We start from the raw sequence: 24,471 nt of genomic DNA, 5'->3' as shown, positions 1-24,471 counted from the left end.
CCGCGCAGCACCGTGGCTCCCCAGGGGAGGCTGGGGGTGCGCACAAGGCCCGGGCACTAGCTCATAGACAGGTCTTCATAAGTCTGGCATGTAGATAGCTGTACTTTGTAGTGGCTGGACTTTAAATTGTTCAGAGGCTTCAATTTTTTCCCGCTGTGCTGTATCATTTTTCCAGTGTTGTTCTGGGTCTTCTTAAGAGCTTGAAAAAGAGACAGTGTTTGTTTTGTTTAAACATCTCCTGTGTTATGAATCACTGGTTCACTGCTTTGAAACACCATTATTTCATTTGTCAACCTCTTTTTGCTGAATGTATTTGAAATAGTTTTGTTACTTACTGTAACCTTATTTTCAGCGTGTGGAGTCCCTGCCAGTTATCAGTGTTTACTCTGACTGTGCGTATAATCTTGTTCCTGTTGTTCAGCTAAAGGTGTTTGAGGCCTCACATGACCTCTGTGTTATACCTGATTATTTCATTTCTTCCTTAAATGAGTTACTTTTCTGTTTCTGTTCAATTCCCTCTGTTTTTGTGTATGTCATACACAGCCATGAGGCAGGTGCCAGATATTATTTAATACCGCTAACAAACTGCTGCTCTCTCCGTTCTATTTTTATACAGTCGCTTAAGCTTCCCGCTGCTTCTCCGAGCGTGAGCGTTTGCGCTCTCGCTCACTGACGGCGCCCGCCATCAGAACCGGTTGCCGTGGCCTTTCCCCTCTGTCGGTGCCTGGAGCCGTGGAGCCGTGGAGCCGCGGGCCTGACGAGAGCCGACCCCCCTGCGGCTCTGCGGGGCCGAGGCAATGGTAGGAGCTTGGCGCTTAATCTCTCTTCAGAAGTTTTCCCTGGCCACTGTTCGTTTCTAACTCTGAATAAGCAACTCTGCTGAAGACTACCTCTCACTTGCGTTTGTGCAGTAGTCCCCTGTCCGTTTCAGTGCAGAATTAAGCAGGCACCTGTTAGTAGCACTTTAAACTAACCTGTTTGGTTTTTGCGGTACAGCAAACTCCTTTCTTTGTTCATGCAGCCATTAGCATAGGGGAGGCAGTTCAAGAGACTACGACCGCTCAGCTAGCTATTGGTAACATCTCATTACCGTGAAATAACCCTTCTGGAGCGTTTGTAGTCTGTTTAATTGGAAGGCAGATTTTCAAGAATTACAGTTGCAGCTGCATTTAAGTGGTAGCTAATGGTGATGCTGTTTCCAAAAATCTTCATTTTTACTACAAGACACATTTCTGCAACTGCAGCTGCATAAGGGTTGGTGTGCTTGGGCAGTCCCCTTAATATTTAGGCAAAGACATGACTTCAGATACTAATTTGGGAGTAACAAGAGCAAGCCGCAAGGGTCATTGGATGAAAACTCAAGCCCAGAATAAACATGTAATATAAATAAACCTTTGAGCAGTTAGTATCTCCGCAAGGTCAGAACTGCAGTAAAACAAACCTGTTTATGAAGGTAAGATTTAAGCAGTGAAGGAAGACCTAGATATAACATAGAGCTCATTTTCCATCCACAGCTGTGCAGAACAGTATGTAAACACAGCTGATGTTTGCCAGTGTTGTTATTCCAGTTTAGGGTTCCCCACATAGGAATAGAAAAGGATCTGATTTCTCAGAGCTGTGAGTTCTATGCACTCCCCATCTGAAAATCTTAAATCTTTGGTTCATTAAAAGTCCAGATTCCTTACAAAAAGTGGACAGGAAAGCCTGCTTTTTTTTTTTTTTTAAATCAGTTTTTTGCCAAGCAAATTCTGCTAGGCTGCCCGCTTGGTGTGATTCATCTTTTTTCCTCAAGGTGATCTATAAAGAAGGCTTTCTTCTGCATCCTGCTTGCTGTGTATAATATCACAGTGCACAGGAGTGAAGTGATGTTTATCATAATGTTCTGTATGCCTCACAGCAGCATGTAAGCCATGCTTAAAACGTTGCTGACAAATCTCTCTACAAAAGTGAATGCGAGATAAGTATAAGAAGAGGATGACCTGTTAGAGTTGTACTTGATTCATCACACGTGCTCACAAAGGACTAGTGTCATAACGCATGAGCCTAACTTGGGAAAGAAAAGAAGCAGGTAACTGACTGGTATTAGCTTTGGCAATAGGAGTCTTTGTAGCTTAGAGTATTAATTAAAATTGTAAAGACCTCAAGGATTACTTAAACATCTGTGCAACAGTGATCAGGCAAGTGAAATACAGTATGTTATCTTAATGTTCAGGAATTTAATATGTTTATTTTTAAATACCTTCTTTCCTTCATTTTTGTCCCTGGACTAGAATGGGAAAGAGCAGGTTCCTATAAAAATCTCTACAATTATAATATTTCTGCATTAAATATGTATTACGATAAAGGACTTCTCACTGGTGCTCAGATTAGGAATTATGTTCAGAATATTACTCCTGTTGCTATTCCCTGGTGAATTTCTCCATCTAGGAATATTACCATTTAAGAAGTGATAACATATGCAAGTAACAAATTGTAAAAGCCCAAGCAGAGTAATTTGATTGTGCTACTAAAACAATGCTAGTGAAGCACTCCAGTCTGTGGTTGCTAGCTTTGAATTATCATGATTGTTATAAATCATACCAGAGGATTGTGGGGGAAATAGAGCTTTCAGCCCTTCATTACAAATCCACCGTTTTCTATCCAGTAATCTAAAGAAGAACAACACACAACCATCTGTCTAGCAGACTGTGGTGGTGCGGTATAGACTGTTACTCTCAGTGCGCTAGGGGAGTAAGAGTGGGAAGAAGGAGCATGCATGAAAAATGTAGCATCTTTGGGATCACAGTGCTCCTCACTGTACAGATTCATAGCAAAGAACAGAGTCCACTCCTCTGTGTAAATGCTGCATAATGGGGCCCTGGCAGGTTTCCACATTAGGAACTGCGCATATGTTACACATACGCAATTCAGGAACTATGGAGAATGAATAGCAACTACTAGTGCATATATGCAAATGTGCATATGTTTCAAGTTACAGATAATAGCACAGTTATTCTTCTGGCTGGCAAATGTAAATGCTAGCATGGGGAATTTCTGCAGCAGGCTTTGTGTACAAGTCTGTAACAGGAAATAACTGAGTAACCCACTTCACATAGGCTGCGAATAGAAGTATTGCAAAGACCTATATAAAAGGTTGCTGAAGCTAGTAAAAGCGCATCTCACTCTAATACTTAAAATTATTTGTGATAGCCTATACGCTTAAAGACTGGCGGAGGCCAGGCTGAAAGGGTCAAAGAAACCTAAGGACTGCACTGGGATCCTCATGCCTCGTAAACAAGGTGAAGGGGCTTCATCAGGTTGATACAGGGATTTGGGCTAGGGGTCTTCTTGTTCTCTCATTTTAAACTTAAGCCAGCAGAAGAGGTAAACTAATATAAATGGACTGCCATTCAATGTTTTTTCAAAGTACAAGATCTATTTTGATGTCATTCAACCATCGTTGCACTAAACCTGAAAAATAATTTGACTGGACTGAGCCAGATGGTAGGTCCAAATTCCCATGATTAGTGAGTACGTGTTCAACTAAAGCTTGAAAACTGTCTGCTGCGTGAGCTACGTTTCAGCTTTGTCTTTTCTCTATTTAAGCCTTTTCCTTCCCTTTTTTTTTTTTCTTCTCCCCCTTTTTTTTTTTCTTTTACCTTCTTCTAACATTAATACAGATTTCCCAAGCCTTGGAGGATACACCTAGGCTAAAAAAGCCCAGGTGCAGTTCTCTGGCCTTGAGGTCAAGTGGACTGGTGCAGCTTGCATTCATACAGCTAAGCTCTTCTATGCTTCTGCCTGAAACGGGGATGGTGGCATTTCCACCCTCTCCAGAGCAGCTGTGGGCTGGTGCTCTCCTGCTCTGGGAGAGTGCTAACTGGTTAAGGGCCAGGGCTCTGGCCAGGACTGTGCTGATAGCTGAACAGTAAGGTTGATGGGGCCAATAGTTGGGCCCGTTCCCTGGTGCTCTTTAGTTTACTAGTGTAAACATAGTCACAATGTTGCATAGACTGCATGTTGGATCTCTCATTTTGTAGCATCAAATGAGCTAGTCAGCACCAAAAGCAAGATGTGTTTTATATGCAGGCCCTTCTTTTCTCTAGGATGTTTCTCCTTTTTATCTTTAAAAATTAGAATCCAATTTCAGCATATTTCAGCTAATGTTTTTTCTGTCCTTTCAAGTATCATCATCAGTAGTCATAATAGAAAGCCAGAATCAATAGGGGAAACTATCACATTCTGTACGTTTTCAGGCAGCAGGTTTTGCATGTAAAAACTGCAGCTTAAGGAGAGGGAAGTAACAGTTAATTTAAAAATGAAGTCTTAAAACTTTGCATTTCAAACTGTTCATTTTATGTCTGAAGAATTTTCATTTGCTGTTATCCATGGTACTAAGAAACAGGGCTCTTACCTCAAAACCCTTTTCCTGTTGTGCGTATTATGTGCTTGTACAGTAGCTGTGAGGTGTTCATGCTGCCTCTCAAGGCTCATTCCATCCTGTGGCATTCAGCGAATTAGGATTAGAAGATAATTTGTTCTTGGTAAAAGGGTTCTGAGTTGATGGATGGCTGCATTGCTGACTCAATGTATAGCCCTACTACATCACTTTCTTTGTCTAAATAATGAGAGAAACTTATAGGAGCACTGTCCAAATCAGGTGATGCGCAGTGCTTCACAGTCCTTAAAAGTCATGATTGCTGTTCCTGTGAGTGAAGTGCACAGCATTTGGATTAGTGTCTCTTAACAGTTATAAGAGGTTCTTAATGCTTAACTCTGTCCTGCCTGTTGCTGTGACATCTGTGCTATTTGACCATACAATATCATCATGATGTAGATATATGAAAATAGGTATTCTGACATGCCAGTGTTTACATCTGTAACAAGTATATGAAGTTTTGGGGGGTTTCTACACTCCTGTTTCTGCCTGCCGCACTTCACTGATTGTGCTTTGTGCCATGTCTGTTCTTTTTTCCCTGCATTGACTCCCAGCAAGGGCAACTGTGTTTACTTGTCCACTATTTCTGAAAGACACTGGAGCCTTGGAGTGTCCTTTTGGCTAATCAGCGCATTAAGCACTACTTGTGCAGTAGAGATAATAGGAAGGAAGTTTCACAGTTACGTTCTCTTCATTTGTGAATCAACTGTGCGTTTCCATGATTAGTTTAAGTCCATCTAAGACACTCCGGCAAGTCATGTGTTCTGGGTGATCCAGCAGAAATTCAGCTAACACAATTACAAGTTTTCAACCAGCCCAGGCAGTGCCAACAGCAAGGAAGGGAGGAGAGAGGAAAATCCGGCTGAGAAAGTAAAGAAAGGAGGCAACATCTCCAGTGGCATCAGCACCCACGAAGTGTGAGAATATAGTGTTAGGTAGAAAGAGGAAAGAAAAATTCGTCTAGGTATTACTCTAGCTTTCCTCCTGCCACATAAAATGGTACTCTACAATGAGAAGGTGCATTGGTATGATTGTCGGCTCTGGGGAAACTGCTTTAAATATTTGTATTAAAAATATAGACATCTCAGACCTATAAGGTAAGATGCATATGCAAGTGTGTTACTGTGAAAGAAGGAAATGAAAGGGACAGGATATTTCTGTGCCACAGTCATAGAGGCAACTTTCAGTATCTATTCCCCCTCCCCTCATTTGCTCGATGTATTTGCAGCCCCGGATCAGAAAAAACAGTATATTGGATATGCGTATGACTTTTTGTTTATCTGCAAAATATTATGTTGAAACCACTAGTCCCAAGCACTCAAAAAATATTTTCACAATAGTATTCTTGGACTATTTTTCATTGTCAGAGATTGAAACTGGGAAAATTGGCGACACAGCTACAAATGGCTCTACAATATAGAAGACTCGTGCTATGATAGCTGTATGATTGGGTGTCCACCTAGAAAATTTAAAATTGGTGGGTTTTTAGCTGCCTGGTGTTAATTCATAGCATCTTCATATGAGTTAAAGATTGTCACTGTTCAGTACCTATAGAAATGGCGCAATAGAAACGTTCACTCTTCTCATTAATAACGAAGCAAAGTGCAAGCACTTTTTGTCCTTTTCCTTTTGCTCAACTATGTAACTCCAGACTACACTTCGTTATCCAAGGAGAGACTATTTGCATGGTCTATGTTTATAAACGAGATTTGTTCCACAACTTTTTCCTTCCTTTTTGGAGCTCCAGCTGAACATCTGCATTCATCTCTATTATTTTCCTAGGAGAAAAGAAATTTTAAAAATCCAATTCTTGAACAGTTGGCTTTATATTAAAATGGTACTTTACAGAAATTTACATCCAACGAAGTCTGTAGCATGGAAATGTGTTTATTAAAGAAAAAATACAGCAATTATTCTTAGCGCAAATACAAGTTATTACTAAAACAAGGCAGAGTTGATATTTTATATTCATAAATACAAATTCAAACGAACTGCTTCCAAAGAAGCTATGACTCCATTCAGTAACTAGTACAGTGACTGGTCCGCTTTAGTTACTCAGAAGCCAGTGTAATTTTGTTCTTAGTGTGGACAAGGCTAATACTGTTTAAAAGCGTTAGCTGTTTATATTTAATCACAGGATAATCAGTGGTGGTGAAAGCCCTTCTAATTGCCTTTACTTATATTGGCTTCAAATAAAAGTAACAAAGGGTTCACCAGATACAGAATTCTTTGTTTCAGATAGAGACTTTTGCAACTGATAGTGTCTCTGAAATAACATGATGCAAATCAACTTTGCCTTGGTATTCTTTTGCGTTGGCATGGTTAAAAAAAAATACAGATTTCCTTCAGCTGTATGAAATCTTCTAAAATGAGATCAGTAGCTTATGAACTCTCACTTGAAGGCATTCAATTTTGTGTAGTTTTAAGAGCTGTTCAAGTAACTTATCAGGATAACAAGAAATTTTTAACATTAATTCTGAATTGCTTGAAACAAATATGGGGGGAAAAAAGGGAGTTGATTAGTATTTTCGTTGGCTTTAATGTCACCTTTTGTTTCCAGGTGTCTTTTTACCTTTTAAAATTTGATTTAGGTTAAATTTTAAATATAAAGATTATTTTTAAACTAAATACTGACTTATTTGTATAACATTGAAATGAATATGCGACTTTTAAAAAAACTTTGAAACGTTTTTCATCTCATTTCTGCGAAATTCATTCTGAATTTACAGTTATTTTCAGGTTATCCCAAAATCTTTTTTTCAGTGTGACAAAATAGAAATGGGTTTGGAATAGGAAATAGGAAGAGAATTCTCAGCCAGAGGATTTTGAGTTAAGTTGCTGTTTTGGGGTGAGATTGACTAAAGATAAAGGGGCAGGAAAGAGCACTCCAGATGCAGAATTGAGAAGCTCTTATTGAAGGAATCACAGAAAACAAGACAGGACAAGAGTTCAGGAAGAGCATAGTCAGTAGAGTAAGCAAAGGAGAATGACAGTGGAATCCAGATTCTGAGTTTGTTCAGATATAGACCTTGAGAAACTTTTTTGAGGTACATGGTAGTTCTGGGTTAAGGGTATGGAGGAGATTTTATGATGAGAAAAATTGTGCGTGTTTGTAATGGGAAAGGCAAAAGGTGGAAGGTAGTGAAAAATTAGAGAAAAGCCTGAAGGAAAGGAAGAGAGAGTATGAGGGAGATAAGAGAGAGGAGAGAGCTAAAGGAAAGGAGTTAGAACAGGCAAGAAATGATTTGCCATCCACTTAATGCTTGAGAGCAATCTTTAGATTATTTCAGCATTAATCCACTCCTTTCTTCCTCAAAAATGAAAGTAACCAAAGGTGAAAAGTCTTAGAAGAATTCTTTCAATTAGTGACCTTATCCCTGCACCCGAAAGGTCTTCATTCTCAAGAAGTCAGTTAGGCAACTGTTTAATCTCTTTTATCTATGCTGCTTTGAGATCTCTTGGCAAGCAGGAGATTGATGGGACTTGTAACTACCTTCTGTTTCCTGGACTGATGCCTCGGAATAACTTGCATGTTTGGACGTCAAACATGAAAATGAAGTTCATTCAGTGATGTCAGAGTAACTTCTGTGCTCTGCCTAATGACCCCAAAGCGCATTTGGATGCTTGGGAAAGAAGCTGGGCCCTGTTATGGGCTGGCCTGGCAGAGGAGGTGTCCTTACTTTCTGGCAAAGCAACACTGCCTATTCTGTCCGAATGACACTATCTTTTAGTCATTGCTTCCACTGGGAGAGCCAACCTATTGATTGGTAGGTGTTTGGGCAGACTGGTGTAGCCTGCACTGTCCTGCTAATTTTGTTGCTCCGTTTTGGATCTTTCTTGGTTACTTTGAAATCTTTACCTCAGGCTATCTGCTAGCTGTCAGTGTGTGAGATGTGGAGACTTTGATAGATGATATTTGGCTTTCTCTTTCCGTATCTGTGCAGTCATTCTTTTCCCTCTGAACTAAATGTGATACTTCTGATTTATCAGGCTCCTAATTTCTAGCCATATGTTTCATTCCAGCCTCTTCCTGGTCTGTTTTAGACCTCCAGTTTTAGCTTTTCTAAAATATGTCTCATTGCAATTTCTTCCTCTTTATTTTACTCTTTTTGGTGTTCTTTTTGGTACCTCAGTCGTCTCTCATAACTATCACCTTTCTTGTCTTGTTTTCTCTCAGTTCTGCTTAAACACAAAAAGGTGCTTTTAATCTGGACGTGTGTCACAGCTATGAATTTTTTTAGTTTCTTTTTGCATTATACATTAGTACAACCACAGCTGGTGGTAATTCTTTTTTTCTAATGCCCACCATAATGAGTATCAGTGGAGCTGTTTCTTGCGCTGGCACAACTGAAGCTATCTATGCTCATTCAAGTACATCCTTTTTTTATAGAGTTCTTTCTCAGCGACAGATGTAGTTCTTGGAAATATGATAGGTCCCTATCTGCAAAGTCACATTCATCCACTGGCCGAAAGATGAGGAACCATTCGTCAAAAGTATGAACTCCTTTTGAAAGATTGGCTTGAAGGGCATGACATTTAACTGTATCTGCCAATCTTAACGTATCATATAATCGTTGTGGCAGCTAGAACGTATTGCAGGACAACATCTGTGGTATGCTTAGGAAAAAGATGTGCTGTTAGCCAGCCCCTTGAAAGTTGCTTGTTTTTAATATATATTACATATATATACATATATATATATATCGAGAGAGAGAGAGAGAAAAAAAAATAAAAGGAATTCAAGTCTTTGTTAAGGTGAAACTCCTGGTTTCTTCTGATTGTTCTCATTTAAGCTATGATTGCAGGAAGGGATTGCTACTAACAGAATAAATTAGCACAGGAAAAGTCTCATTCTCCTTGAATATTATGTGATTTATTTTCTGCAGGTGGGTAGTAGGTATAGCTGAATTTGTCTCTCTGTTGGTCTGTGTATTTCAGACTAATGTTCAAAATAGATTTATGAAGAGTAACTACAGCCTGCTTTGATATTTCAGTCTGATTTTGTGTGGTAATTTTAATGCAAAATTCATGAGCTGTTTAGAGAAAAGTGCTCGCTGTAGCACTGAAGCACTTGGCAGCTTCTCACATCACCATTGCAACTGGAGTCATTGTTAACAAAGTGTTTCTTTCTTTTTTTAGATCTTTGAGTAATCGGGCACCAAAATAAGAAATATACCATAAGCAGGTCAAGTCATAGATCGCTCAGAGAAGCTCAAAAGAAGTTACAGGTCATAAAATTATGAAAACATTTTGAGATAAGCGCAGGCTGAGGACTTAGTATTACTTGGATTTAGAAGAAAACAAAGGAGTATGTAGATTGCATAAGTCTTAGCGTATCTACACGAGTTTATTCAGATTTTTGGACCAGGTATTGACATGATACTTGGCTCATATTTATATAACCATTGTTGCCCATTTTCAGTCTGAAAGTGATATATTGTCTAATTCATGCTGCCCTGGCAAGCTAACTGTTGTCCACTGTTCTGATTCGTTATTTTTGGCAAGGTGAAGCAACATACGCCAGAGCTATGGAGAACAAGTTGAATTGAAATTTGTCTGAAATGTGCTATATTAAAGCAATATTTCTCTTTTTTTGTTTATCTGCATAGATCATATATTTTCATGTTGAGTTTGATATTTTATTTGGTATTTTATTTTAAAAAATCACGATCAGGCTTTTTTTCCAGAAAACTAACTTTATTTTTCTTTATGCCTAGAACTGTTTATGGAAGTGATTACTTAACAGTAATCTTTTCAAAGACTTACAGTATAACAAAATGAAAGCCTTGAACCCTTAGTCTAGATTCTTAAACACTGACAAGATAAATCAGAGCTTCATTAAATTAATTAAAAAGAAGGATTCATGGGAAAGGCTTAGAATAATATATAAAGTATAAATGAAGTATGCATTAAGTTACCGTTAAATGGAAGAACAATGAATCATAAATTGCAATTGTATAAATGCATACGCTTTCTGTGGGGAGACTGATTATTTATGCCCAGGAGCATTCACTGTAATGTTTCCCACTCAGTTACTGTCAGCATCAATTATTTCATTATGATAAAAACTTCTGAAATGAGCTGAGATTGAAGAGAAATAAAGAACCCACATCTCTTTGTTTTAGGTTTCTTTTCCTCTTGTTTGGGGACAAAGTTTGGGGGCATTGATAACCTGGAGTGCCCCTTTACAGAGAGGCAAATATATCGACGTCCGTGTCAGTAAACAGAGATGCAAAGAAATTGCAAGTCCCATGCACTTTTTAATGATATCATTTATGGTCAAATTATAAGTGTTTCATGAGGAAGTTATTAGAGATTATCTGATTTGGCATACGGTTATGTCTTCAGGGATCCCTTGTAATATCTGCGTACTGAAACAGGAAGAGGAAGTGCTCTCCCTTTCTTTTCATTGAAAGTGTTAAGTGAGTTCATTTGATTCTGTTTTGGCATAACTCAGCACTTCTACCATGTATGCATATGTACATACATACAAACAAAAGAGAATTACTGAGAAATATATATATTACATGGAAGTATTTGTAATATGTACTTATATTTATATACCTAATATAGTCTAATATTGGCTACAGGCTGGAAGCTGAGTACTGCCATCAGTGGTGCTCCTGGCAGCTGCTGAAAGTAGGCCTCTTTAAATTCCTGAGTCTGACTTAAGATTGTTGATTTAATATTTTTAGAAGAGAAAACAAGCCTAAATCAGTGGAGAAGTAATTGGCTGAAAATGAAAATTGCACAAGATTCATGTTCTCACTTGGCGCCTCAGAGAAAACACACTTTGAAGGAGTTCTCCATCCCAGTCTTCTGTTAATTTTGACTCTCCTCCCCACAAAAAAAACTCCTGCCACAGATATTTTCTGTTCCCTACATGTAAAGAAAGCTTAATTTTTGATGCTGATGCTCTTATAGTTGGACTCTGCTTTGCATCAGATGCGCAGCGCATTGTCCAATACCTTTCCTGTCATGGACCGAAAAGAACCCAAACCAAAGAGGCAGTGTGCAGCTTTACTGTGATGTCTGGGGAATCCACAGTGAATCTACACTAGTGAGCAAGGACGTCTCAGTTGCACGTTTGCTTTGTTGTGATTTTGACTAAATTGCTTGAATTCTTTGAGAGAAACAAAATGGTAAAGCAGCTTAGTTCACAGGTAATGCTTCATTTGAATGTGAGCCATGTTATGGAGCTTGTAAAGCCAGTCGTTTATAAATGAAGATCTGTAATAATGTTTAGGATAGTGGCTGCAATGCTTAATGGTCAAATTAAACAGTTAAGGAGATTTAGGTAATAACAGCAGATTTATCTCATATCCCGCCTCTGTCCTCACGAGCACTCTCCTAAAGTATGGATGACACCATTTTCAAAAGTGGGGAGACAGTGAGAGCGACAGAGGCCTTAACTTTGCCCAAGTCGCATACTAAGACACCAGTAAGCGTAAAATAAAATGTGTATCTCTCAACTTTCAGTCCTGTACCGTTCAGCACTAAATTGTTCACCTGCTGTGGTGATTAGTCATTAGCTTGTTTTGATCCAGTAAATTTTGCTTGTATGTTTCTGTGTTAACATTCTGCCAAATCTCTCCATATGTGGTGTTTTTTCTTAGAGTAGTGATTACTTTGGCTTTACTTTAGCATGCATTAAATAGACGACTGTTTTAATATTCTTTATTTCCTTTTGGAAAAATGTTTTCTTCTGCCTTGTTACATTCCTGATTCCTTGAACCACAATTTTTATCATTACAGTAGTTTTAGTTAAAAGTGAACAACAACTGCTTTCCTTGTTTTCCTATATCTTTTTTATGTTTTATTTGCATATTTAGAAATGTTTAATCAAAAAGGGATGGGAGATGGTGAGAGGAAAGGGAATCATATTCAAAAGCCAGGTCTTCCAATTTTGCAGAAAATTATCTGGAGCTTTTAGAAGATCACTAGTTGGTCATGAGTCAACAGTGTTGTATGATTATGAAAAGACAAATATAGCAGAATGTGTAAAGTTGTAAGACAACTATATGAGATAATCCTTTCCGCTTAGCTTTCTGTCTGAGACATTATCAAAGCTATTTCAGACTTGGGCTAACTGCAGAGAGTCCAGAGGAAAGCTGTGAGAATGATCAGTGGTCCAAAAAACTTGATTGAAAGAATTGGTATTATTTCATCTACAGAAGAAGGGAAGTATAATAGTCTTCAAATAGGCAAAGGACAAATGTAGGGAATAACCTACTCTTCATTCCTCTATTAAAAAAAAAAAAAGTAAAAGGGTTAAATGGCTTCAAGGGAGACTTGAGTTACATGTTAGAATAACCTAAGGCAAGATAGTCAAGCATTGGATTAGATTGCTTGGGGAGGTTGTGAAATCTCTGTCTTTGTAGCTCTTTTGAAAATCCAATGGACCGAGATCAGGAAAAAAGTAGTTGCTTTGGTTATAAAGAATAGAAATAGCCCAGATGATCTCTCGCAGTCCTTTCCAGCCATATTTTCTGTGGCTGTATTACAGAGGTCAGAGAATTTCACATAGTAATTTATGTTTTTAAAAGATGTTGAGGCTTGAAGAGAAAGTTCAAGGGATGGAGATCGTGTTTATTCAACCTCTAGTAAATTCCTGTTTGTACCTCATGTCAACCTTGTTATAGAATGTTTTCCTTATTTCTATTCTTGATTTTTCAGTATCTCTCCTACTTCATTAAAGAGCAGTCTGGTATTGGTAGCTTCTTCCACCTGCAGGTTGTTATTAACTACAGTTGAGTAATCCTTTACCATTTTCTTCAAAAAACGGGAGAGATTGTCTTGATTATAGAAAGATGTCCCAGACTTCAAGTAACATTCCTAGCTCTTTGTTCTTTTGAAGTCTGTTAATCTCTTTAGTGTGGATATGAGAACTGGCTACAATAATTCAGTAATACAGGGTTTTTTTCTCAGCTTGTACTTGATGTTTCCCTGTTAATTTATGAGGGAAATTTCTCTTTTAAGTTGTTGGTATGTGAGCAACAGTTTCAACTAGTAGTGTTCTGGATTTTCTGCCATCCAGATCTCCAGATACTTTTCATAAACATTGACTAAACAGTTCTTCATAACATTCCTCCAGTTCAAGTAGATACTTATTAACTGTAGCTGGGAATATGACATATTTCACTCACAAAAGACAGCCTGAATACTGCTTCTAGATGCCATAAGATCTATCCTATATGTCAGGTGGAATATTACTACCTACTTGAAAAGTGTGGATTTCTTGTCTGTTTACATCCTTTACAGTGCTGATGGTTTCTTTATAACCCGGAGTAGTGTATTAGTTCCTGTATTTGGGCTTGGACTGCGGTGCTGATATCTTGAGCTATCCTGTCCAAAGATATATTTGTAAACATAATGCAGTATAAAACATAAAACTATGAGTGCCAAAACAAATATGAGTTGTTACTCAGCTTAGTGCTGCTAAGAAAATATTCCGGTTGTTATTGTATCAAAGAGGCAAAGATTGCCAAATCCGCGAGAACAGAAACGTAGTTCAGGAAAGCATTTAAAATATGAAGGGCAAGTCTAGATTTATTGTTAGACTCCTAAGGATATGAAGGGATTGAGGAAAAGAAGACTGATTTGGAATGAAAATGTGATCCCTCAGCCAGCATAGGCTAGTGAGGCAAAAGGAAGGGTTAAAGGAGGAATGCAAGTTTTAAAAAAAAAAAAAAAAAAGGACTATTTGAGTTGAAGAAACAAACGAAAAGATGATGGACAGTCGTAGTGATTTTTGTCAGTGTTTCTTTGAAAGAATTTAGGGAATTCCTAAGCAGAGAAAAAGCTGATGAGAGGGTTCAAGGAGTGAGTTCACAGTGGCAAACAGGTAGGTCAGCTGAGGATGTGAATCCTCACTGTGTTAGAGAAGTAGAGTTTGAAGTAGTTAAGATGTTTGAACTTACGGAGAATGGAATAATTTGACAGTGGATGAAAGTTTCTGGAAACGCAATTTTTGCTGGAGATGGTCATAGAAAAGAACAGGAGCAAAGAAGGCAGATAGATACTGAGGATGAATTAAGGCTGGGGAAGAAGTAGGAGGATGGGTTTATGAGGGGAAGAAAGTTAGGGAAGAGAGGAACTGAAGGAGGGAGAGAATCAGCCACATACAAAGAAGAAAGGAGGAGAGGAGAGAGCTAAAGGTCGTCAGTGAGAGTGAGTTGGACATTAGGGAGAAACAACGCTACAGCCTGTGACGGTTGATAAGTGATTCTGAAAAGAGCTCAGAGAAAATGCTTAGAAGGGCATCCTGCATCTGTCAAAACAAGGGAACACTGCTCAATGGCACTGGCATGAAGGTAATTACCCTTAGGGTGAATGGAAATGGAATTTTGTGCTGCAGTTTGAACTAAGACATAAGAACAAGAGAACGTATGATAATTATTGAGGCTACAGTAGATGAGAAGCACAAAACCCTACTCTTGATTGAGGAAACCATAAAAATACATCTGAAGAGCCCATTTTTTCCTTTTGGTCATGACAAATATTTTCAGAACAATTTCACAAGGCAGTACTTCGGGACCCTCTACAAATCCCACCCATTGCAGGTGATGCAAACAGGATAGATGAATAAAACTCTGCCAGATGCAATCAGAGTAAAAGTCCTAGGCAAATTACATTTTGTCATGTTACTGCAAGTTAACCTCGAGCCCTCGAGCCACAGTAACTGTGTGTATATTTTCAGCCCACAGCCGCTATAATGTCATCCACCTTAACTGCTGAACTCAAATTTGATGCCTGTTCAAAGCGTTCATGTAAATGATGACCTCAATATGTTTAGTATCAATTCAAATAAATGCTGTAACTCAGTATGTCGGTGTGCATATGCATGCATGCATGTGTGCACATATATCTGTAAAAAGATGTAATTAAAACATGCATAAATGGAAGTGGTGGTGCTTGGTGTCCATCTGTCTATTCTAGGCCAGTGCCTCTCCCATTTCATCTATGAGGAGACCGCACGCAAATATAGAAAAAGGCAATTGCTGTGAATATGAAACTACGTGCTAATATGTTCTTCTACCTACCTTATTTCCTTCTGAGAATAAAATGACTTGATCATGTTAACTAGTAGCTAGTTTGAGCCTGTTGTGTTCTGGATTAGCATACCAGAAAAGACGCTGACATTTCTCTTAATTTTGATGGCTTACGTGTCATAATGCAGGATTAACTCCATCTCAGTAGCGTTGTATTGGAGCACTTTATTTGGTTGAATGAGGGGAGCAGTGAGTGCCTATGAAGGCACACTGGGGCCTATGTGATTCCCAAACATTGCTTCTAAGCCGTGGTTTAATTTTGGTCAGCCCTCTCCCTGGGGAGCAGATGCCTGCACAGATACCCAGGGTGGGTACTGCATCCTGCTTGCCTAAAAAGTGACTGCAGAACAGTATCTGAAAACAACATGGGTGGTTTCTCAAAGATAGGATTTACCAGCTTTGGATCTTTCTTGGCTTAGATGCATTTTCAAAGAACAAAAGGTCTATTGGCATGCTTGGGTCCAGTTCATCTATTCCACTTTACCCTTTTCTAACAGGTTAGCTTATGAGGCATTTAAAGAGATATAACGAGCACAGGTCTCTGGTGGAATCCTGACATGCCAATAAGGAGCTAAGCCTGTTAATGAGTTTAGGAAGCAATCTAGTCCTGGATGATCCCTGTATTAACTTAGTGCTGTAATCCTTTTGTTTGCCACATGAGTTCCTTAGGATGATTAGAATGAAAAACAGTTTTTGAAAAAAAAAAAAATCTTACTTCTATAGTCTATTCATACAAATCTGTGTTCTCCTTTTGCTGAAAATGTAGTTCTTCCAAGGTCATTGAAAGCGGCTGCTTGCCATTTAAACATATAGCTAGTTACCTTATGTGCAGTACTGTCTCTCTTTCACACATGTTGAAGTGGCAGAGCCAAGTACAAATATGACTGTCTTCATGTTTGTCTAAACTGCAGTCTTACAAATAAACATCGTCATTGCATGCAGTGTGTGTGCTATCACCACTTGCTACCAAGAGTGAAACAAAATGTTCCGACTATAATTAGATAATCAGAAATTAGGACGTTTCCCTTCTGTTACCCTTAAAGTAGCTAAATCTTTGTGCTATTGAGCAGGATTTCAAAATATTTTGGAAAAGCTACTGGAATAATTTTTCCCTCTACTTTTGTAGTAGGAGTCTGACTTTGTCACATGAAGATCATTTCCACTTGCTAATACCTTACCAAGTATTTTGAAACAGGAGTTCGTCAGTAGTCCTTGTTAGCTCATTTTAGTCAACAGCTGCCTTGGGCATTACTACTTCATTTCAGTCGAAGCTGGCCCTTTATTGTTGAAAACGAGAATTGCGGCTTATTGGTTAATCATTTTTTTCTGAGGTTAAGAGTTCTTTTGAAAATCACAAATTAAATCAATGTTGGAAGCCTATCAGAAATATATATAAACTGGACAAACAGTCAGATCCTCAACCTCATAAAAAGTGAGCAAGCTCTTTCTGAAAAGTGGGATGCACAACTTGTTTGTGCATGTTGTGCTGTAAAATGTAAAGCCCTGTCATGTAACAAGTTATCTAGCCCTCCTATTTAATGAGGGGGAGAGATCAGGAGAGATCCCTGCTTACAGATTTTATTTTGGCCAACAACACACAGATTGACTTATATTAACCTTGACTGCTGTTGCATGTTATTCTTGCTTTTGCGTGGAAAATTCTGTCTCTTATTTTCCGACGTATGTTTAATTTATCTCTCTGTTCAGTTCAAGGATTTTTGTTTAGATGATTGTTTGTTACTATTTTCTTTTTTTTTTCTAACTCTATTACAGAGATGCCATTTAGCCTTTTACCATTGCAATGAAGAAGGATTCCTGAGAAATATGACAAAATTTTCACTCACGGTCTATCACATTTTGCATTCAATTCTTTGTTGTTTAGGGATCTGATTGTATATTAAAAAATACATATGAAAGGCAGAAAATTTTATGGGTATAAATCAAATTTTCTGCTGCTCTTTCTTAAGCTAGTTCCTGCTCTCAGTCAAGGAAAACTTTCATTTAAATGATTACCTCCTTCTCATTAAGGCTAGTGCAGTGTGGCCCTAGCATTCAGTCTGAATGTACACAACATTTCTTTGAATGTTATTTGGTTTTTTCTGCAGACTGCTTCCTGTTTCTGGTTATTTCAGGAGCCTGATATTGTGAGATATGATCTTTTTTTCATAGTCCCACCCAGTAGAAACCAAATTCTTGTGAATTACTCAATTACTGTCAGCACCATGGCTGACTTTCTAAAATACTTAACAAAACTGACAACAAGGAGATCAGAGAAATTAATCCTGGCAGTACAAACCAGCACATTGCTTGAAAACTCTTGTCACAGAACGGTTGGGGTTGGAAGAGACCTCTGGAGATCATCTAGTCCCACCCCCCTGCTCAAGCAGGGTAAATCAGTGTCGCCTGTGTTCATCAAAATGTCTGTTGCTTGTGCTCGCAGAACCAACCAAGGCTTTTTTATTGGCCTTGCATTTTCCCTGGACCTGTTATTTTTGTTTTTTTTACAAACACACTGATTGCTATTCTAGTCAGAAAAATGGGTTCGATCATCACTTCCATCCGTGGAAAGAAGTAACCTTCCATGTTGAATTAATATTTTTATTTTACCGAAGTGTAAAAATATTACTAATTTCAGACCATTTTAGACAGTGCTGCTGTGCCAAATATGGCAGTGATAAATATGCTTAGGAATTCAGAACAGAAAAAATGCTATAGTTTTTTTTTTTAACAGCAGGCCATCTTCCTGTGAGTTTTACAAACTGTCTTTTCAGAGGAAAAGGTAGTGTTACTTTCTTGAAATTAGCAGTTTGTAAGTTATGACAAGCTAATTTGTTGTCCAGAGTCATAGGAGTGAAATACTATTCATCCAAACCCTCTCGATAATTTGAAGTTTTCTTCCAGTCCAGCTGATTTATACCTTAGATGTGCATAGAAAATTAGTCTTGATCAGTCTCTCTGACTTCTCTTGGCCATTTAAATCTGTGTTTATACATTTTAATGTCAAGGTTAGCATAGGATACTGCAGCTTGGCAGGCTACCAGTGACAGGAGACATTTCAGGCAGCCATCGCTGTTTGAGTGAGAAGTGCAGGTGGGCCTGTCACGTCCATTGTTCAAGCATCCAGCTGGTGGCCTTTCCTGAGGAGGCCTTTCCTGACGGAGGACAGTGTCAGGACTCCCATGAGTACTTTGATAGGTCGTCTTCCCTCCGTCATGACCTTTGTCCTGCCTGAACTCATCTGTTGTCTGTTTCTGCTGATTTTGCATAGGCGCTGGGATGGCTGGAGGTCGTCACGTTTTGCAGTTGATCTGAGGGAGGCGTGAAGCATCATCTATACCCTGCTGACGTTTGAGGTACTGTGATAACCTTATTTTACCTGGAAGTAACTTTTTATATAAATGTTGACTAAGCAGAGCTGTGAGAGTGAGTCTTGTGGTGCTCTGCAGATAATCCTCACAAATCCTGCGATCTATTCCTGCGGAAGGTGATATTGATAATAGGCAGTATTCAGAATTCCAATCAGGATCCCAATCTTAACTTTTTCATAATCCCCCAAACAATAGAAATATTTGAATTAGGGCTTCAGACGTATTTTTACTGAGTGTTAGCGGCCATCATTTGAGATAAGGGACTCAGGAAGTGGTAGAAGTGCTGAAAAGCCTTTTTTCCTTGTCAGAGAGAAATTATTTTACTATCTTTTAATGAGACATTTCTCATTTAGGAGTGATTTCTCTAATTTTATAGCTGAAGCATGGTAACGCAACCATACAGAAAGCTTATTTTATGCTCTCTTCTCGTAGCTTTCTGTGCCCAGCATCTCTGTCATTCCCCAGCTAAGCTGTCCTTCTGTTGTTCCTCTTCAAGCAACAGTGCAAGAAGCATGTCTAGTACTTGGAACAAGCAACTTGGAGTCAGGGTCTGGACACGCCTTTTAGCATGGCCACTGGCTCCCTCTACAATTCTGCCACCTTGTTCCACTTGGGGGCATTTCAGTTTCCTATTTGTAAATGAGGGCTAATAATACTTAACTTCCAGGTAGAAACAAAGCGTTCTGATCCACGGGAAATACTGTTACTCACATAGTGTGCCATACTTGTTTCTATATTAATGCTGCATTATCAAGGGGGAGTTGTAACCTTTCGCATTTGTGTGACCCCGTGCTTGGAAATTGGTAGTTGATCCCTGGATGGTAAAAATCATTTCTCTGGTGCTTTCTCTTTTGTGTTTTTCCCCTAACTAGACTAGACTAACTGGACTTAAAGAATATTTTGGCACAGGGAACAGGGACTAACTTACCCCAAGGATGATGTGATCATAAGGAAAGAGAGATTATGCTGACCAGATAATGCGAGTTACTGGTATGTAATTTTCAGCATATCTATGCCAAGTTAGTTTTAGAGTAAGATAAGAGTTGAAAATGTGATAACTGTTCCTGAGTAGATCCGTTAATGGCTGGGTCTTTTTATATTTACCTTTTAATACACCTTTGGCAGTAGCAGCGCTAGATTGTTTTCTGGAAGCGGATTTACTGCTGAGCTCTTCTGTGAAATTGAGGCATTTAGTGCATTATGCACAATGGGAAATGTTCATCTGCGCTTTTTCTAAGCTGAGATTAATAAAGTGTTCTTCTCTAAATAAGGATTTCATTATCCAAAATCATTGTGTAGCATTCTTTCCTTAAAAACTAAACAGATACCTTGTTACTTCAAGTCTATGATGCTAAAAGTGGGCCATAGATGTGGCAAAAGTAATTTGTGTCTCATTAACATTTACAATCCCATTGGAAGATAACACATGAGGCACAGCTTTAAATAGATTTTGACAGTGTTGGTAGTTCTGCTGAATATGCTGGAAAAAATTTTAATATCTGGCTGAAAGTAGCAGAAGTGTTTGTAAAATAAGTACTGTAAAATATTCCACTTTTCTTTAAAGTGGAAGTTTCTTTAGCTGTTAACACTTACGCAGCTACCGGGTCAGCACACCTCTCCTTCTTTCAAATGGAGATCTGCTACGTTTCTTGCTGTGGAATACAACGTACAGAATACAGAAACCATTGGTGGTACTGTGTGTGCCTGAGGAAAGCTAAGGGAATGGAAATAAAGCTGACTGTGATCTCTTGCTCCACACTTTGGAAAAACTTATAGGCTTACATGGCTTCTCTCCTTTGAATGACCTTTTAAATCCAGACAAAAACCTTCATAAACTGACAGTGTGTGTGCAGATGTTATATTGACAATGAATGTATCCATCAGTTTAATACCAACATGCCGTAATACTTTCTCATCAGACAACTTGTTTAGCGATCTTAGGCTACCACAAAGTATATATCCACCCTTTGTGGGTTATCTCCAGTAGCTTAGGACCAGGATCAGATCCAAATCCTGTGATTGCTGGTGTTACAAGTAGACCAAAAAGGTGTATATCCTTAATTATAAAAAACAAAAACAGTCTTTTTCTTTTAAGCTTTATGATCTTTCCTCATAACTTTGCTTTATCAGTTCATCATGCTGATTGAAACGTTCACCTTTTCCCAGCTAATAATACAATCATCAGTAGGACAGGCTAATGTTGAATGAACTGAGTCAAGTTCTGCTACTGTTGAATTATATGTTACTGTAGATTTGAAATCAAGGCTAAGATGCAGTTTGAATGAGTCTAGCAAAGTCAGGTATTATGCCCTGGGAAAGGGCTACAGGCAGTCATATTTTATTAACAAATATACATAAGATGGACGGAAGCTAACAGGATAAAAATAAAAATATACTGCTCCAAATACATACTTTTTTTTTTAATGAGAATATTCCATGCTTATTGGTATCCCCTTCTACTCTGTCTCCCTGCTACTCTTAACTCATATGGAATTCTAGCTAAAACATCTCAGAAATATTCTGACTGATAATTTTTTCTGAAATTAAAAATAGGTCTTTCAGGGTAAATATACTACATTGAACGAGTGAGAACAATCAGATTAGAATATAGGGGAACCTATCCTCCCACACAGTTTTATGTGCTTTAAAAATACAAACTAGCAAAAAGTTTTGCATTGTAGATATTACTCTATGGCTTATTACATGTGACTAGTAAAAATGTTTCAGGATGGTCCAATCTTTGCGATGGTATGTGAGGACTAAATCTGGATTTTGGAGAATTCCGGTTTTTCCCACTTAGCTGCAGTTGACCCACTGTTAATATAGCAACAGCAGACTGTTTTACCCCCTTCTTCCTCTGTCTCCCCACCGGCCCCAGTGGAAGCAGCTATTCCCTTTCACCCCACTTTGCAAGCAGCTCTCCTTTTTCCATCTCTTTCCCTCCTGGGCTGTTGCCATCCCGCTTCCACCACCAGCAGAGGTCAAGAAATAGGAAAAGGGATAGGAGGAGGGCAAGGTGCTGCTCCTGCAGCAGTAGCTGCTCCCCATTCCTCCCTCACCCAACACAGCAGGAGGAAGCCAAGGTCTCCTTTGGGCTGTGGCTGGCGGAAAGGAGAACTGGAGTGTTCAGGCAGTCATCACTGCGTTAAGAGCCGTGTTTCTCTAGGCAGAAGTGGCGCTGGCTGAGTGGTGCCTTTTCATGGGCTATCGATCTGGTTTATGAACTGCATACCATAAACAAAAAGCTATTTAAAGATCATACTATCCTTAAAGAAAGAAGTGCTAGTCCTTTTTTCACATGTTTTTCTGTACAGTTCTAGCACCATCTCTATTCATGCTATAGGGTAACAATCCGCTGCCACTAGGTGCTGTCTGATGACTTTCAGCCACACCACTAAAATGTACAACTTCTGTCATGACAAATTATTCTTGGAAAAAGTAGATTTAAGGTTGATTTGAATAAGCAAGTTGCTTAAAAGTCACATATATGTGATATATATATGTAAGTATACGCAGCAGTATCTATAGCAAGATTTATAAAAGGTATCTATATCAAGGAACTTAAGCCCTGTACCTATTTTAATCATTTAAGACTTAAAAACTAATAAACCCTTGTAATCTAATATGAAAAAGTAAGGCACAAGGAAATTAAAACACAGCCATAAGAGCTCTGCAAGTTCTATATTTTGGGGACTTCTCTACTCTGTAAGGGTACAGCTGTTGGGTACCACCCTGCCAGCTGAGCTATTCATGAGAAAGCTGGCTGACCCACAATGTATGATTTTTTTTTTTTTCTGTGAATTGTAGCTGTCTGCTATATGTAGCGTGTCTGAGATTGGAGGATAGCCTGCCCGCCTAGGGAGATGCAAACTCAATTCCAAGCCTCCCAAGCCAAACTGCTGTTAGCCAAGAAATTAATTTACTTGACCACCAAGTAATGCTGCAATTGTTCTCTGCAACCCATAGAAGAGCTAACATCTGGATTCATTTTCTAAGTTATGATTAGACTACAGGAATTGCGGGGCTTGGGGTGGTTTTTTTTTTTTTTAAACATATGGTGAGGGCACCCTGTATGAACTTACATTTAGAACCAGCTGCAAATACGGCTAATCAGGTCTTGGTAGTCTTTGCACACTATCCCTTTAAGCATCTGCAATAGCAACAAGAGAAAAATAATCTTATTTGAATGAACTATACTGAGTCATTATTCCTCTTATGAATATTGTTCAGTTTCCTGTCATCAATTCTGATTGCTGAAGGCAAACTTGTATGCAATACATGAAATCAAAATCAGGGCTAATTTGTACATCAGGATAATTTGAAACTCAAAGCTCCATCTACTGTGATATTCTACAGTTTTGGTAATGCTGGGATAAATGATAACCTGTGTACATGTGATTTAGCTAAGGTTGCTCTACACTCTATAGCAGAACTTGAGAATAATCAGTCTCATCTGCTCGCTGTGAATGTGGTTGCTTACACACATGATTCAAATGTGATTGTTAAATGTCATACACATTTTGGGAGTAGATGATATCATCATTAATGACTTCTAAAATATACTTATTTGAACTTTTATGGTAAGGTCTTTTTTAAAATGGGAGCCTTTTATCTCTCCAGAAATCAAGTTCCCTGTGATATTAAACTTTGTCAGCATAAGAACCACAGAAAGGAGCAGTCATACTCTTTCCTAAGTAAAATGAAGTAACAGTGATTCCATTTGTATGCAGAAAGTTTCTGCACGTGATCACATGGGTGAGACTAGAAAGACTGCATTTTAGTCCACAGGGCCAAGTAGTGGGTGAAGGATCAGGCTCTCAGGTGTTCTTCAGGGCAGGTACCTTATAAATTTTTTTTGTAAACATCTACTTACTCACGGTCCTCTGTAAAGTAACGTTAACAGGAATGGGGAAATGTGAACATACTGGTCCCTTTTAATAAAAAGCAGTTAAATTTGCTCCAAAGTTTCGCTTTCTTAATTGCAAAGTTTGCAACATGATGGACTTGCTGAAGGGAAGGGTGTCATGACATCTGTGGAAGCAGACTTGCTCTCCCTCTGCCAGCCAGCTAGGCATGCGTTGAGAAGCTCTTCTGTTTATAGTGCAAGTTGCAGAATATCCATTTTTAAGTTCATCATTTCAGAGTTTGCTTGCTCACTAATGTTCTCTGGTAGGTGAAGCCCTGAAAGGGGATGCAGTGCATCCCTCACTCTGCTACTAGGCTGTGGTGTTTATGCAGGCGAGCTGTTTCCCTTCCCAGTGTCTCCATTTCCTCATTGTAAAATGGATAATGACGTTCACCCCTGCTGTAGACTACTTGAAGATTTGATGATAGAAAGGTCTGTCTGAAAGCCTTAAAAGATCTCTTTAGAAATAGATTTGGTATATTACCTTTAGTATTAGTATCGCTGTTTCTGTTGCTTATTTTGCAGACAGGTCTTAGTTTCTTAATTAGTGGGGTTTTCTTGGAGGAAATATTGGGCATTGGACCTTTCAATTTCAGTTATGAATTTCTAATTGTAACCTCCCTTTACCTTTTTATTATCTCCCTTTACCTTTCTTATTCTAAAATATCGCTTTCCATACAGTGCTATGATAACTGCAAGTGCCTGCTTAGAAGATTAACTGGGTGATTG

The 24,471-nt window shown here is 38.7% G+C and overlaps 1 protein-coding gene across 5 annotated transcripts in view; it reads left to right on the top strand.

The window, feature by feature from the left end:
- The window catches only part of LOC104140574 (growth hormone receptor), a 192,853-nt gene that overhangs the window by 85,777 nt on the left and 82,605 nt on the right, over nt 1–24,471 (top strand). For 4 of the 5 annotated variants that reach the window (XM_009669418.2, XM_068926493.1, XM_068926495.1 and 1 more), the window contains one exon: nt 18,737–18,821. The gene's annotated coding sequence lies outside the window, so the exon portion shown is untranslated. Of the gene's footprint in view, nt 1–677; nt 801–18,736; nt 18,822–24,471 lie in introns of those variants that run through there. The other variant, XM_009669419.2, reaches the window with a different exon arrangement.

The sequence above is a fragment of the Struthio camelus genome, chromosome Z, assembly GCF_040807025.1.
Source record: "Struthio camelus isolate bStrCam1 chromosome Z, bStrCam1.hap1, whole genome shotgun sequence".
NCBI lineage: Eukaryota > Metazoa > Chordata > Aves > Struthioniformes > Struthionidae > Struthio > Struthio camelus.
Note: the sequence above shows the minus strand (reverse complement) of the source record. Positions and strands in the feature narration are given on the sequence as shown.